Source organism: Salvelinus sp. IW2-2015, linkage group LG22 (assembly GCF_002910315.2).
Source record: "Salvelinus sp. IW2-2015 linkage group LG22, ASM291031v2, whole genome shotgun sequence".
Lineage (NCBI taxonomy): Eukaryota > Metazoa > Chordata > Actinopteri > Salmoniformes > Salmonidae > Salvelinus > Salvelinus sp. IW2-2015.
Genome location: NC_036862.1, coordinates 35,039,274 through 35,054,550, shown reverse-complemented (window position 1 = coordinate 35,054,550; position 15,277 = coordinate 35,039,274). Strand labels below are relative to the sequence as shown.

At 45.9% G+C, this 15,277-nt stretch overlaps 1 pseudogene; it reads left to right on the top strand.

Annotated features, from left to right (window-relative positions):
• The first annotated feature begins 5,777 nt into the window (after positions 1–5,777).
• On the top strand, positions 5,778–14,327 carry LOC111982738 (period circadian protein homolog 2-like; annotated as a pseudogene).
• Positions 14,328–15,277: the final 950 nt, after the last annotated feature.

Here is a 15,277-nt window from a genome sequence, read left to right as displayed (position 1 = left end):
TAGTTTAAGCACACTATGTTTGTCTATTGTTGTGACTTAGATGAAGATCAGATCAAATGTGATGACCAATTTATGCAGAAATCCAGGTAATTCCAAAGGGTTCACATACTTTTTCTTTCCACTGTGTAATTTAACCACTGATTTTATGTAACATATTGCATGGATATGTATTGCTTRATCATATCTTTCCATAAATGTTCCTATGGTTAGATGCTCCCAGATCTACGATAAATAGAATACATTGTACAGTAATATTGGGGTGTGCTTTAAATGGAGAGGATTTCTGGTTAAATAAATCTGTTCTATCACTAAGTACTGCTGGTAAGAGATACACACCCACCATCTAGTTGTTCTGCTGCAGTGACTCACTTCTCACCCTGCTTATGGAATCCCACTGGGGTCTAGGTCCACTCGGTCTCTGGGTACAGGACACTCGAAAAGGATGTGTCATAGTGTGAGTGTGTATTGTGTGACATAAACAGTGCATTTTTTAATAAAGAACTCAGTCTGGGTYTCAACTTACTGTTGACAGTTAGAATAGTACAAGGTGCAATTTGATTGTGCAAGGTGCAATTTGATTGTGCATCAGCAGTTTTTCTCTTGTTATATCCAGTCACTGACAGTCACTCAATTAGCCATGTCAGCTAACATTTTTTAGATTGGTAAGTTAGTCTAGCCAGCTATCTAAACGTATCTAATCATGGTTGAATTATCGACCGGCATCGAAAGGCAAGTGCCCAGGGGCCCTGACCTCTAGGGGGGCCCCATTGATTTTGTTAGTCTCTCTCACTCAGATATCATATTAACATGGCGTAAGTCATGCAAAATGTGTAGAATTGCAGGAAATTWGCTTAAAAACTGCAAAAGATTATCTCGACTCTATGACAAGATATGTAGAATTGCAGGAAATTGCCTGTAAAACTGGAAATGTTTCTCTCCGCCGCATGGAAAAATATGTAGATTTACATCAAACTTGCTTTATAACTGCAACATTTTCTCTTCACAGTGAAGATGGGGACTAATAAAATGTTTTACCCTCGAAGTGGGGGGCCTCCAAACCAAATCTCACTTCGGCCCCCAAGAAGCTAGGGCCGGCCCTGTATGTAGGCCATCAACTTTTCAACAATTTAGGTTAATTTAGAAACCTCAAAGTAAGCGCTTTTTTATATTGTTTTCATTGTAGGCTACCATGGACATCTCATTGCAACACTTCTGTTAAATAATAGTAACTAACAATAGACCACTAAAGCGCAATGTRATCTGAGTTATATCACTTATTGTAGTCTGATCAATACTTTAGTGACAATTTACACTTTTTTTCAATTTGTAATTTCACCACTGACTGTTGTTTTGGACCATCTCTATTTATAGCTAGCAGATTGTAACGGGCTAATATGATGCTCCATTAGCCGTTACAGGCAGTGGCGAYCCGTCATTTTGAGCCCCACATTTTTATGGGKGGGGGGGGSKYTYYYSTKTTKYRYRTKWTWTTKKSGYKWWWAYRYGTSWCAYATMWSWKTKYRMAMAMWRTRWAAAAAAAAWAATCKAAWTCATTGASTTAATAAAGCCRCAGTCAAACATGGTCTCTTTTTTGCTTTCTTGAGTAAGGCAGCTCCAAAATGCAGGTGTTTCAGCCTAGCTCAATGTTTTCTGTGGTGGTGGTACAAGCTAGCAGATTGTGTTATTGTGTTTTGGAAGGTGTTTTATGTTTTTCTGTTTTGTAATGGTTCAAGTCTATTGTCTATAGCGGCATGTATGTATGCTCATGTCTAGCTGGTTAATGTATGTAATGTAAGGGGTGGGTAATATAACTGAATGTCAGACCATTCTGACATGCAGCTAGCTATGTCATATTTCACATTTAATGAAGTCTCGGAAATATGTGTGTGTGTGTGTTAGTGTGTAAATCAAATCAAATGTTATTTGTCACATAACATGGTTAGCAGATGTTAATGGCAGTGTAGCGAAATGCTTGTTGCTTCTAGTTCCGACAATGCAGTAATATCCAATGAGTAATCTAACATAACAATTTCACAACAACTACTTATACACACAAGTGTAAAGGAATGAATAAGAATATGTACATAAAAAAATATATGAATGAGTGATGGTATAGAACGGCATAGGCAAGATGCAGTAGATGGTATAGAGTACAGTATATACATATGAGATGAGTCATGTGGGGTATGTAAACATATGAAAGTGGCATTGTTTAAAGTGACTAGTGATACATTTATTACATCAAGATGCAGTAGAGATGGTATAGAGTACAGTATGTACATATGAGATGAGTAATGTAGGGTAGTAAACATATATGAGTGGCATTGTTTAAAGTGGCTAGTGATACATTTATTACATACTTTTCCCATATTAAAGTGACTGGAGTTGAGTCAGTATGTTGGCAGCAGCCACTCAATGTTAGTGATGCTGTTGAACAGTCTGATGGCCTTGAGTAATACTGTTTTTCAGTCTCTCGGTCCCTGCTTTGATACACCTGTACTGGTTGATGCACCTGTACTCACGCTGCTGCGCGCTTCTTCACCACGCTGTCTGTGTGGGTGACCTTTCAGTTTGTCCGTGATGTGTACGCCGAGGAACTCAAAACTTTCTACCCTCTCCATTACTCTCCCGTCGATGTGGATAGGGGGTGCTCCGTCTGCTGTTTCCTGAAGTCCACGATCATCTCCTTTGTTTTGTTGACGTTGGTGTGAGGTTATTTTCCTGACCACACTCCGAGGGCCCTCACCTCTCCCTGTAGGCCATCTCGTCATTGTTGGTAATCAAGCCTACCACTGTAGTGTCATCTGCAAACTTGATGATTGAGTTGGAGGCGTGCATGGCCACCCAGTCATGGGTGAACAGGGAGTACAGGAGAGGGCTGAGAATGCACCCTTTGTGGCCCCAGTGTTGAGGATCAGCGGGTGGAGATGTTACCTACCCTCACCACCTGACGGCTAGCCCGTCAGGAAGTCCTGGACCCAGTTGCACAGGGCGAGGTCGGAGACCCAGGGTCTCGAGCTTGATGACGAGTTTAGAGGGTACTATAGTGTTAAATGCTGAGCTGTAGTCGATGAACAGCATTCTCACATAGACATTCTTCTTGTCCAGATGGGTTAGGCAGTGGCCAGTCTGATTGCGATTGTGTCATCTGTGGACCTATTGGGGCGGTAAGCAATTGGAGTGGGTCTAGAGTGTCAGGTAGGGTGGAGGTGATATGGTCCTTGACTAGTCTCTCAAAGCACTTCATGATGACGGAGTGATGCTACGGGGCGGTAGTCATTTAGCTCAGTTACCTTAGCTTTCTTGGGAACAGGAACAATGGTGGCCCTCTTGAAGCAGTGGGAACAGCAGACTGGGATAAGGATTATTGATATGTCCGTAAACACACCAGTCAGCTGGTCTGCGCATGCTCTGAGGACGCGGCTGGGGATGCCGTCTGGGCCTGCAGCCTTGTGAGGGTTGACACGTTTAAATGTTTTACTCACGTCTGCTGCAGTGAAGGAGAGCCCGCAGGTTTTGGTAGCGTGCCGTGTCAGTGGCACTGTATTCTCCTCAAAGCGAGCAAAGAAGTTVTTTAGTCTGTCTGGGAGCAAGACATCCTGATCTGCGATGGGGCTGGTTTTCCTTTTACAGTCTATGATTGACTGTAGACCCTGCCACATACCTCTCGTGTCTGAGCCGTTGAATTGCGACTCTACTTTGTCTCTATACTGACGCTTAGCTTGTTTGATTGCCTTGCGGAGGGAATAGCTACACTGTTTTTTATTCGGTCATGTTTCCGGTCACCTTGCCCTGATTAAAAGCAGTGGTTTGCGCTTTCAGTTTTGCGTGAATGCTGCCATCAATCCACGGTTTCTGGTTTGGGAATGTTGTAATAGACGCTGTGGGTACGAAATCAGTAGTGCAGTGYGGAACATATCCCAGTCCACGTGATCGAAGCAATCTTGAAGCGTGGAATCCGATTGGTCGGACCAGCGTTGAACAGACCTGAGCGCGGGAGCTTCCTGTTTTAGTTTCTGTCTATAGGCTGGGAGCAACAAAATGTAATCGTGGTCAGCTTTTCCGAAAGGAAGGCRGGGAGGGCCTTATATGCATCGCAGAAGTTAGAATAACAATGATCTAGGGTTTTGCCAGCCCTGGGTATGCTGATATATATCGATATGCTGATAGAATTTATGGAGCCTTGTTTTCAGATTAGCCTTGTTAAAACCCCCAGCTACAATAAATGCAKCCTCAGGATATGTGGTTTCCAATTTACATAGAGTCAAATGAAGTTTTTTCAGGGCCGTCGATGTGTCTGCTTGGGGGGGAATATACACGACTGTGATTATGATCGAAGAGAATTCTCTAGGTAGATAATGCGGTCGTCTTTTGATTGTGAGGAATTCTAAGTCAGGTGAACAGAAGGACTTGAGTTCCTGTATGTTGTTATGATCACACCACGTCTCGTTAATCATAAGGCATACATCCCCGCCCTTCTTCTTACCAGAAAGATGTTTGTTTCTGTCGGGCGATGCGTGAAGAAACCAGCTGGCTGTACCGACTCCGATAGCGTGTCTCGAGTGAGCCATGTTTCCGTGAAACAAAGAACGTTACAGTCTCTGATGTCTCTCTTGAATGCAACCCTTGCTCGGATTTTGTCTACCTTGTTGTCAAGAGACTGGACATTGGCGAGTAGTATGCTCGGGAGTGGTGCGCGATGTGCCCGTCTACGGAGCCTGACCAGAAGGCCGCTCCGTCTGCCCCTTCTACGGCATCGTTGTTTTGGGTCGCCGGCTAGGATCCGGTCCATTGTCCTGGGTGGTGGGCAAAACAGAGGATCCGCTTCGGGAAAGTCGTATTCCTGGTCGTAATATTGGTGAGTTGACGTTGTTCTTATATCCAATAGTTCCTCCCGACTGTATGTAATAAATCTAAGATTACCTGGGGTAACAATGTAAGAAATAACACATWAAAAAAACKAAATACTGCATAGTTTCCTAGGAACGCGAAGCGAGGCGGCCATCTCTGTCGGCGCCGAAAGTTYGCCGACAGAGATGTATGTAACAGGATAGCTGTTGTCTCACCTTTAGGACCTCTCTTTTAGAAATGGTTGAACTGGATCGAACTGGTATGAGACTTAGTCTGGTTGGAGAAGGGCAGGGAATGGTAAGAAAAATTTGAATAAGTATACAATACATCATCTTTTCCTACACTGGAAAGACCAAGGCACTTAGACTTCRATGGCCTGGCCTTCAAGGGTGGACTGAGGCTTCGACTGTGTGTGTATTGAGGCGGCAGGTAGCCTAGTGGTTAGAGTGTTGGGCCAGTTACTGAAAGGTTGCTGGATTGAATCTGCGAGCTGGCAAGATAAAAATCTGTCATTCTGCCTCTGAACAAGGCAGTTAACCCACTGTTCCCCTTTAGGCCATCATTGTAAATAAGAATTTGTTCTTAACTGACTTGCCTAGTTAAATAAAGGTCCAATTTTAAAAATTAGTTTTCCTGATCAGGGCCATTTTAATACCGTTCTGACTGACTCTCTCCTGATGACAGCTCTGGTTTTCCTGATCAGGGCCATTTAAATACCTTTCTGACTCACTCTCTCCTGATGACAGCTCTGGTTTTCCTGATCAGGGCCATTTTAATACCTTTCTGACTGACTCTCTCCTGATGACAGCTCTGGTTTTCCTGATCAGGGCCACTTTAATACCTTTCTGATGGATTCTCCTTTAATAGGTTTTTGTTTTGTCCAATAGGATATTTTTGCTGTGGCTATCTCTCTCATCACAGGGAAGATGGTGTACAATGCTAAGTTTGTAGAGTTCCTGACCCCTCAGGATGTCAGTGTGTTCTACAGCTTCACCACACCCTACCGCCTGCCCTCCTGGAGTATGTGCACTGGAACAGGTACCTATGACCCTTCTACTCATGCAGACGTATCTCTTCCCTTCTACGCACTCAACGATACAAGCTGTACAGTAAATCAAATCAAATGTATTTATAAAGCCCTTCTTACATCAGCTGATGTCACAAAGTGCTGTACAGAAACCCAGCCTAAAACCCCAAACAGCAAGCAATGCAGGTGTAGAAGCACGGTGGCTAGGACAAACTCCCTAGAAAGGCCAGAACCTAGGAAGAAACCTAGAGAGAAACCAGGCTATGAGGGGTGGCCAGTCCTCTTCTGGCTGTGCCTGGTGGAGATTATAATAGAACATGGCCAAGATGTTCAAATGTTCATAGATGACCAGCAGGGTCAAATAATAATAATCACAGTGGTTGCCGAGGGTGCAACAGGTAAGCACCTCAGGAGTAATTGTTAGTTGGCTTTTCATAGCCGATGATTCAGAGTATCTCTACCACTCCTGCTGTCTCTAGAGAGTTGAAAACAGCAGGTCTGGGATAGGTAGCACGTCCGGTGAACAGGTCAGGGTTCCATAGCCGCAGGCAGAACAGTTGAAACTGGAGCAGCAGCACTGCCAGGTGGACAGCAARGAGTCATCAGGCCAGGTAGTCCTGAGGCATGGACTCATGCATATGCATGAGGAAGCACATCTACACTCATATCCTGTGGATATTGATGAGCAGCAGGTAGGCTGTTGGAAATAGACTCAACTGGATTCATCTGGCTGCTTGGATATATATTCATCCTCTCGCTCTCTCTCTCTCACGGAATCGTCTCCCACAGAGTGCATGCAGGTGAAATCCTTCTTCTACTGTGAGTTCGAGATGAGAGATAGAGCAGGAAACTATCGATCATAGTTCTAACAGTCTGACTCAGAGGAGTGAGAAGGGGGGGAATAGAGTGGTAGGGAGAGAGGACGGATGTGAAGGGGGATGAGGGAGTCAGTTTTGTTATTTTATCCCCACCTACTGGTCAGGGACTGAGGCGATCTGTATGGTGTAAAGAAGCAATTTAGTCTTGTACAGGGGGAGGTAGGATTGGTGTGTGTGTATATATACAGTGCCTTTGGAAAGTATTCAGAACCCTTGACTTTTTCCAAATTTTTATATGTTACAGCCTTCTAAAATGGATACACACAATACCCCATAATGACAAGCGAAAACAGGTTTCTGCACTTTTCATAAAAATAAAAAACAGAAATACCATATTTCCATAAGTATTCAGACCCTTTGCTATTAGACTGGAAATTGAGCTCCAGTGCATCCTGTTTCCATTGATCATCCTTGAGATGTTTCTACAACTTGATTGGAGTCCAAATGTGGTAAATAAAATGTACTGGACATGATTTGGAAGGGCACACACCTGTCTATATAAGGTCCAACAGTTGACAGTGCATGTCAGAGCAAAAACAAAACCATGAGATCGAAGGAATTGTCTGTAGAGCTCCGAGACAGGATTGTGTCGAGGCACAGATCTGGGGAAGGGGACCAAAACATTTCTGCAGCATTGAAGGTTCCAAAGAACACAGTGGCCTTCATAATTCTTAAATGGAAGAWGTTTGGAACCACCAAGACTCTTCCTAGAGCTGGCCGCTTGGCCAAACTGAGCAATCGGGGGAGAAGGGCCTTGGTCAGGGAGGTGACCAAGAACCCGATGGTCACTCTGATAGAGCTCTAGAGTTCCTCTGTGGAGATGGGATAACCTTCCAGAGGGACAACCATCTTCRCAGCACTCCACCAATCATGTCTTTATGGTAGTGGCCAGAYGGAAGCCACTCCTCAGTAAAAGGCACATGACAGCCCGCTTGGAATTTGCCAAAAGGCACCTAAAGACTCTCAGACGATGAAAAACAAGATTCTCTGGTCTGATGAAACCAAGATGGAACTCTTTAGCCTGAATGCCAAATGTCACGTCTGGAGGAAACCGGGCACCATCCCTACGGTGAAGCATGGTGGTAATGTGGGGATGTTTTTCAGCGGCAGGGACTGGGAGACTAGTCAGGATCGAGGCAAAGATGAACAGAGCAAAGTACAGAGAGATCCTTAATGAAAACCTCCTCCTCGAGCGCTAAGGACCTCAGACTGGGGCGATGGTTCACCTTCCAACAGGACAACGACCCTAAGCACACAGCCAAGACAATGCAGGAGTAGCTTTGGGACAAGTCTCTGAATGTCCTTGAGTGGCCCAGCCAGAGCCCGGACTTGAACCCGATTGAACATCTCTGGAGAGACCTGAAAATAGCTGTGCAGCAATGCTCCCCATCCAACCTGACAGAGCTTGAGAGGATCTGCAGAGAAGAATAAGAGAAACTCCCCAAATACAGGTGTGCCAAGCTTGTAGCGTCATACCCAAGAAGACTCGAGGCTGTAATCACTGCCAAAGGTGCTTCAACAAAGTACTGAGTAAAAGGTCTGAATACTTATGTAAATGTGATATATCAGTTTTTTATTTGATTTTTTATAAATTAGCTAACATTTCTGAAAACGTATTTTTGACTTGTCATTATGCGGTATTGTGTGTAGATTGATGAGAGTATATATATATATATTTTTTTTTATCCATTCCATATATATTTTTAATCCAAGTTWAGACTTAATGTGTGAATGGGGGTATTTTTGTTGGTACTTTTTATCCCTTTTCGTCCCCAATTTTGTGATCTCCAATTGGAAGTTACAGTCTTGTCCCATCGCTGCAACTCCCTTACAGACTCGGGAGAGGCAAAGGTTGAGAGCCATGCGTYCTCTGAAACAAGACCATGCCAAGCTGTACTGCTTCTTGACACACTACTCACTTAACACCGGAAGCCAGCGGCTCAAATGTGTCGGAGGAAACTCAGTACACMTGGCGACCGTGTCAGCGTGCATGTGCCCAGCCTGCAACAAAAGTCGCTAGAGCGCGATGGGACAAGAACATCCCAGCCTGCCAAACCCTCCCCTAACCCGGACAACGCTGGGCCAATTGCGTGCAGCCTCATGTGTCTCCCGGTCGCGTCCGGCTGCGACACAGCCCGGGATCAAACCCACATCTGTAGTGACGCCTCTAGCACTGCGATGCAATGCTTTAGACCGCTGTGCCACTCWGGAGTCCTTCTCAGTACTTTGTTGAATGCCTTTAGCAGCCTTGAGTCTTCTTGGGTATGACAATACAAGCTTGGMACACCTGTATTTGGGGAGTTTCTCTCAGTGCCTTAGACTGCTGCGCCACTCGGGAGGCCAGTTCTCTTGGAATTTAAATGAGAGTTGAAAAGAAATTGACCCAACCCTGTTATGTAGCCAAAAGCATACAGGGGTAGAAAGCATCCAATTACACACTCCTATACCCTGTCTGTCTAACAGTTCTGCAGTACGTGGAACAGCTTTTTGACCACTCAAACCGGTTCTGTGCGCGGAAYGGCGAGTATGTCATCATAGATGCCAGCTGGTCCAGCTTCGTCAACCCCTGGAGCCGCACGGTCTCCTTTGACATCGGCAGGCACAAAGTCTGCATATGAGTCACACACACACACAAATTATTGGTAGTGACACATGAACAATATATCAGGCCAGTGAGACATCACTGGAGTGTCAGTTATGCATCAGTGTCTATGAAATGTAATTTGACATTTTGTCTATGATGTTTTAGGGTTCCGGTAAATGAAGACATGTTTGCAGTTCCTATCGTCACAGATGGGAAGTTAATGGACTCTGACATCCAGGAGATAACTGAGGGGATCCACAGACTGCTGCTGCAGGTCAGCACACAGACACACACACACTTTACAATTCGCATTCTTTCTCACATGGCACTATCCTCTGTGTGTTTCTATAACAACACTTTTTCTCCTACAACCGGTCCACAACATGGGCTCCAGTGGTTACGGTAGCCATGGCAGCAATGGTTTCCACGAGCAGCTGCTGAGTATGGGGTGGCCTAGCGAGACCAACGGGAATGCCCTTGAGAACAGGATTATAGTTGAGGAACCAGGCAAATCCAAGCTGGTGAGTTGATGCCACTCTCTGCATTTCTTCCCTGGTTGTCTTCAGTATTCTAAATCAATGTCTCATGATTTTCTCTGCTTGATCACTTGCTCTGTCACAGACAGTCAGTAGTGTGTGTGTGTGTGTGTTGGAAAATATTGACGGTTTTGAGCTTGTAAATGCGTGCGTGTGTATATGCACATGTCTGTGAGAGTGTGTGTTTGCTAACAGATGTGTGTCTCCAGCTGGAGCTTAGCAGCTGAAGAGTCCTGTGATGTTTCTGAAGGACTCAGCGGTGCCCCCTCTGCTGGTCAAGGACATTACTGCTACTGCTGCTGCCAGTGTGAAGGAGGTCACCTATAGCGACCAGACTGTCTACTCCTACCAGCAGATCAGCTGTCTGGACAGTGTCTGCAGGTCTCACAGGGTATATACAATATCTCCATCACACTGCTAAACGTCCCATAGAAACAATCACTCTAAGGCTTGATGTGTGAGCATAACTAATAGCAGTGTCTTCTTCACCCTCTTGTCCTTCAGATCTAGGCCTGTCTATGAAGGCCCCTAAGAAGCTTTCCTCTGGCGCCGCCCCGGTGGTGGGGGGGCCCCTGGCTCTGCCCAGCAAGGCTGAGAGCGTGGTGTCAATCACCAGCCATTGTAGCTATAGCAGCACCATTGTCCATGTAGGAGACAAGAAACGCCAGGCAGAATCTAGTGAGCATACACACACACACTGTGTTAGGTTTCATTCTAATTGGCTGTTTCCTGTGATTGACCTCTCCAGAGATTGCTGAGAGTCCCGCCCCTCCACCGCTGCCAGTCAGTGTGGTATCCCCGCCCACCCAGGAGAAGGAGGCCTATAAGAGGCTGAGGCTGACCAAGCAGGTGTTGTCAGCGCACACACAAGGAGGAGCAAGCCTTTCTTGCCCGCTGTAAGGAACTTCGCAACGCCAGAACCTTCCAGAAAGACTGCTCCACGTACCTGCACAGACCGAGAGGTCTGACCAACACCCAGGGTAAGCAAAATGCATAGTTACATACACACAGTATTGTGGAAATTTGGCTTTGGGAACATTTGAGCTAGACGATAAGATCCATCTCATAGATATTCTTCAAGACTGACTGTGTTGTGTGTCTTCTCTCCTCAGAAGCCACAGGTAGCGGGAACGTTGCTAAACAGAGCACCAGAGCTCCCCCGCTGCAGCCAAGAAGGGCAGTCGAAATAAGAAATCCAAGAAGCCCCGCGTGAAATGTCCTGACTCCACTGTAAACCCCGCCATCCCCTGCAGGGCCTGAAACAGATGCCCTGGTCCCCATTTGAAGCCTCCCAGTCCCAGGCCTTCTCTGGACCCTACCCTGCCATGGTGCCAGGCTACCCCTGTCAGGCTACCCTGCTGCCCCTACCGCCCCTGCCCAGATCACTCCCTCTGACCCCACTGTCTCCACTGGCTTTGGGGAGGGCCAGAGCAGCCAGGCTCCACCCACTGCTACGCCATACAATGCCCCTATCGTCACCCCCCTTGTGCCCAACTACCTATTCCCTCAGATGGGACAAATGGGACAAATAGGACAGCTTAGTAAAATGGGACAGATAGGACAGATTGGTCAAATAGCCGCAGCACCTTCCTTCTTTCCTGAGCAGCCCGCCTGCCAGCCCCAACCCACCCACCTTTCCCAGGACAGATGGCCTACACAACCCATCAGGCCTTCCCGTGCTAGCCCTCCTTTCCAGTGCAGGCTCAGTTTGTCCCCCAGGATTCCTACCCCACCGAAGCCTTCCCCTTCGGCCAAAGCCCCGGCCATGGAGACCAGAGAGGGGGCAGTGTCCCGCTGCTCCATCCCTTCCTCCACTGGCCAGGAGCCGGCTGAGTCTCCCCCACTGTTTGAGTTTCGCTGCAGCTCTCCCCTGCAGCTCAACCTGCTGCAGCTAGAGGAAAGCATGGCACCCCATAGTGGGGCTCCAGGGAGCAGAATAGCAGCAGAGAAGAGTCTGGCAGCTCAGCCTGAGGAGGACCTACAGCAGGTGAGACACCTGTTGTAGAAGAGGAGAGGATGTGTTATAGATTTAAGCAATAAGGCCAGAGGGGGTGTGGTATATGGCCAATATACCACGGCTAAGAGCAGCCACGCGGCGTGCCTGGAAACAGCCCTTAGCCATGGTATATTGGCCGTTTACCACAAAACCCCCCCCCCCCCCGAGGTGCCTTATTGCTATTATAAACATGTTACTAACGTAATTAGAGGAGTAAAAATAAATGTTTTGTCATACCTGTGGTATACGGTCTGACATACCACGGCTGTCAGCCAATCAGCATTCAGGACTAGAACCACCCAGTTTATAATGTATATTATAGGTGTACCTATTAGATGTGTAGGTGAAAGCTTATTTTTGCGTCCATCTCTGATCTGTAATGGTTGTTGTTGTACCTCAGTTGGAGAGTTCAGGTTATTGTGCCCACAGTGACAGCCACTCCTCTTCCTGTGACCTGCTGGACATCCTGCTGCATGATGAGACAGACTCAACCTCTGTGTCTGGCTCCCGTTCTGGATCTGGGTCCCGCTCTGGTTCCGGGTTCAACGGCAGGGGAACGAACATCCAGCAGTGCCTCTGGCAGCATGAACGGTCAGTACAAACACAGCAGTCATCCATACCTCACCTTGCCCAACCAAACTGCAGCACTGTGTCTCTCTCAAACTCTCAACCTCTCACGTTTAAATATTCCTCTAGTCTTTAGGGAGCAGTGACACTTGCAAATACATTGGCAGTGTGGACTGTCTGGAGAATGACCCGAAAGTCAAGGCTAAGGCCATAAAGAGAGTGGAGGCTGAGTCCGAAGCTGAACAGAGCCAAGTCTAGAGTCAAGGCCAGGGGGAGGGAGAACAATTCATTGAGTACGTCCTCCGGGAACCCCTCTGGCTGCTCATGGCCAACCCTGATGAGATCATCATGATGACCTATCAGATGCCCTCACGGTGAGTCATTGACAGGACCACCAACCAATAGCAGAAGGGGGTCATTGTGCGGATGTTTTTCTTATGAAATGGTTTTTGATTGGTATTTTATTACTGTTCTTATTTGATCTTGCTGGAAGATGTTGTCAAAGGCTGAAATTAAATTAATGTTTACTTGCTCTTTGCTTATAATTACCTCCTTTTTTGTTCGTAGCTTGTGACAAAACAATGTTTCACTATGTTGGTCATCAGACCTCAGTTCTTATCAAGCCATACTAACAGAATAACTCCAAACTATACAGACAATTATTTCTACTGACCTAGACTAGTGCATGTTATCTTTAGAGTTTCCTGAAAATCCATGAGCCGACAATACTCTGTCGATGTGCCCTTGAGCAAGGCACTTAACCCTAATTGCTCCTGTAGGTCGCCCTGGATAAGAGTGTCTGCTAAATGATTAAAAAAATAAAAAAATAATGTAATTGGCTATTAGCTAATTCAAAAACCCATGTTGGTAACACTATGAAGAGTAGCTAAGTAGATGAGAAGCACAGTTGTTAATCATTTCTAACAGAGCTATCTCTCTGTGTGAACAGGGACATCCAGAAGGTGTTGAGGGAGGACCAGCAGAGACTGAGACTGATGCAGAAGAGCCAGCCACATTTCTCCTCTGTCCAGCGGAGGGAGCTAGTGAAGGAACAGCCCTGGGTGAGGATGGGGGTTCTGCCCAAGGCCATCAACGTCAAGGTACGTCAAACATCTGGCTTCACACACACCTCTCACACACAAACAAATTTACCTCCCACTCAAACACACATGCACACATACACACACACACAGATGTGCCTATGTCGTCATGTGGGTCAATACATTTACATTTACATTTAAGTCATTTAGCAGACGCTCTTATCCAGAGCGACTTACAAATTGGAAAGTTCATACATATTCATCCTGGTCCCCCCGTGGGGAATGAACCCACAACCCTGGCGTTGCAAGCGCCATGCTCTACCAACTGAGCCACAATACTGTACTAACCTACACGTATCCTTGTATTTTATCAGGAATGTTTGTACTGTGAAGACTCGGCCTCAACCCCTATCGAGGAGGACCTTCCTGATATGGAGGAAGAGGAGGGGGACTCACAGGAAAAAATGGTCTGCGTGTCAGAAAAGGCCAGGGCCGATTTGTCTTCCCAGTCCGCCCCTGGCAGTCAGACTTGAACAAAACAGGGAAATTCAGACACATAYAGTGCATTCAGGAAGTATTCAGACCCCTTGACTTTTTCCATATTTTGTTACATTATAGCCTTATTCTAAAATAGATTGAATTGTTGTTTTTTTGTGCCTGTCAAAATCAGTCTGCCTGGCAACCGGCCGTGATCAGGAGTCCCAAAGGGCGGCGCACAATTGGCCCAGCGTTGTCCTGGTTAGGGTTTGGCCAGGGTAGGCCGTCATTGTAAATAAGAATTTGTTCTTAACTGACTTGCGTAGTTAAATAAAGGTTAAATAAATAAACAAATTAAAACTATCATACCCCTTTAAAAGGTACTTAAATATTTTGTCTTTCCCATTCATCCTCTCAATGGCACACACACACACACTTAAGGCTTAAAAATCATTCTTTAACCTGTCTTCTCCCCTTTATCTACACTGATTGAAGTGGATTTAACAGGTGACATCAATAAGGGATCATAGCTTTCACCTTGATTCACCTGGTCAGTTTATGTCATGGAAGGAGCAGGTGTTCTTAATGTTTTGGACACTCAGTGTATATTTGTCTCACTGCTACTTTGAGAAGCTGATATTTTAGCACAGTTCATTGCTATTTTGTAGGCGCTTTCCCCCCAGTGTTAATTAATCTGGACAGGTAAGGGTTTGTTTTGTTGTGATGGTTTTCACCCTATATTTTACTTGAATGTGGGCTATAATAACATTTTAAGGCTGGAACCTGATGAAGAAGGCCAAAACTCAGATGGTAAGATTGTGTGACTATTGTTCAAAAGCAGCTGGCAATTTCGAATATCGACAGATTGGMTTCTTTGACTCAAATCAGTGTAGTCAATGGTAGGATTATCTGTTTATGAGTGTTGTGCTTGTGAAAGCATCAAACAGATCAGGGAAAGCGCACAACAAACTGTCAGAGCGGATGAAGGGCTAGGCTGAGGCGTTCTGTTGTTAGATCAATGACTGTTCTTCAGAGTCAGACAGTTGATAGGAGAGACGCATCCAAGGATGGAATGGGAGTCCCAGGGGATCCGTATCAAAGCCATATGCTCTCATTCACGTTTCAAATCCTCATGCCAACTGACACCGGCCACTAACCTTTAACCCCGGAATTCAAATTCACCGTCACGAATCCTCAGCTGATGCGTTTGGATGTTGTGCAATTGTTATTTTGCCCTTGTCATTCACGGATTGCTAAAACGAATTTTGTAATGTCGTCGACATGTCATATGTCATTTTAGATGAATGGTGATGGTGCGCCA